This window comes from Nanorana parkeri, unplaced genomic scaffold (assembly GCF_000935625.1).
Source record: "Nanorana parkeri isolate BGI_ZX_2015 unplaced genomic scaffold, ASM93562v1 scaffold212, whole genome shotgun sequence".
Lineage (NCBI taxonomy): Eukaryota > Metazoa > Chordata > Amphibia > Anura > Dicroglossidae > Nanorana > Nanorana parkeri.
Window position 1 is genome coordinate 733,117 of NW_017306480.1, and position 2,072 is coordinate 735,188.

Here is a 2,072-nt window from a genome sequence, read left to right on the forward strand (position 1 = left end):
TTTACTTAAATGGCCTCTTTACAAAGACAGCAAATCTTTCACCTTTGACTTATACTGCTGCCTACAGGAGGCTTGGACACTGGCAAACAAAAAATTGTAGGCCAGCCCAGACTAACCCCTTCCACTTCCCGCATGCCTCAAGTTTGTAGCAAAGCAGTACAGAGAGCATAATTAAAAAAAACAGAGGGGTGCGACCTGTCTCCCACCAGACTCCAAGAAAAAAAGTCAGTAACCGAGAAGGCCTTGAGGGTGAATTAGAGTAGAATTTCCTTCAGGGAGCCTAAATGGCTGTTCACAACAAAATTGAGGGAGAACCAAAATGTATTTTTATGGAGTCACAAGGGACAAATAGGGGAAGATACATGGGAACTCATCATACAAGTTCTTAAGCAAGCGATGGAAGGTTAATATTCTACAATAGCAAGGAAGAATTCAGACTTGCTAGTGCGGAGCTCTAGCCCAATCCAACTACAAGAAGGGAAGCCCTTCAGTCAAAATCCCATGAAAGACCTTGCTGGAATTTCCTTAATATCTCAGAGAATTGGAAAAAAACAAAAAAGGTTAAGAGGTGCTTCTGATTCCCCAAACTCAATCTGTTAAAGCTCACAGAGCAAGTCAAGAATCTTACCAGGTCGGTAAGGTAGCAAGATAGCACTCCAAAAAAACACTCCATTTCAAGTCTAAAAAGCAAATGAGGAAGAAGCGTTAGAGAAGGTAAGGCGTAGATCCGGACATATAGATCTCAGAGAGTCACCAGAGCAGCTACTGCTAGACAATTCCTGCAGCTAGGGATGAACCTGTTGAACCAGGACATGAGGTCCACATCTGATGTCCTCCACCAGCAACACATGTTCTGGAACCTGATCCATTAGGGATAGTCTGCTCAGAAACCTGGCCAGCTTATCCCACAACAACAGTGTTCTACTGAGACAGTCTGGGAAGAGCATGGAAAAAAAAAAAGGCTGGACTGAAGGTGGTTACCCACAATCCCTTGACACTCATGCTGAGAGACGGCAACTCCCAGACTGACGGACAAGGACATAGACGTTGGTACACTGGAGATTTTCTTGCAGAAGAACTCTTCTGAACTAAACTGACTGCAGGCAATGAGAAGGTTCCAGAGTTAGTTTCTGAAGATTCAAGATCAAACTGAAGGCAGTCTAAGTATCCCACAATGGGGATGCCATGAGAACTCACTAGGGCCACCACCCTTGGAGTACAGGGGTGAGGCTGGGAAGTCAGAGCGCGCTGGAAGGACAGGGACAGAAGCAAGACAGTTCCTCTGAGAAAGAGAAGAAATTGTAGATCTGGTGGACAGCAAACATTTTGGACTTGCAGTGTCCAAAAAGAGGCAGATGCTCTGTTTGGGGAAAAAGAACAGTGGCCTGATTGGAATACAACTCCTTAGAACAATCTGAGATAGGAGCTGGGACAATGACACCTTGGTCCAGGTGACCACAAAGGGGCCGGGGTAGGTCTGCTGATATGTGCGGTGACACAGGACGGTTGAAGGTGAGGTGCCAAAGGAGGAGCTGGAAACAAAGGTTCAGTTTGTATCCCTGGAACACCACTCTTTGAACCTAAGCCCCAAAGGGTAACCTATCCTGAAGTCAGCAGAGAACAAACATTTTCCCCTTTTGGACATTGGAAGTAGTACTTACATTCTGAAGAAGGCTTTTCTGAGGGTTTAGCAGGCTTCTTGCACCAGACTTATCAGGTGGCAAAAGAACCAAGTTTGAAAGGGCCTAGACATGCATAATCCAAGAGTTAAGAAATTAAAAGGAGAGGGGAGTAGATGGGGGAACTTGGCAACCCTTCCCTCAGCTTCTCACGCTGAAGCAGCTGGGTGGCTTTGCCTCCAGTGACAACCTTGATAATGATATCAACAATCAGTTTGAAGAGATGATGTCCCTCTAAGACCATGTGGATCAAGTGATTATCGGATGCATGGTTTGCAGACCAGCACTTTACATGTACATGTATATTGACCAAACACTTTTCAGCAGGCCATCAAAGCTGAAAAGTCCGGCCATCTGCTCCATCATTGAAGGATCCACTGCCGCAGTGGAGAG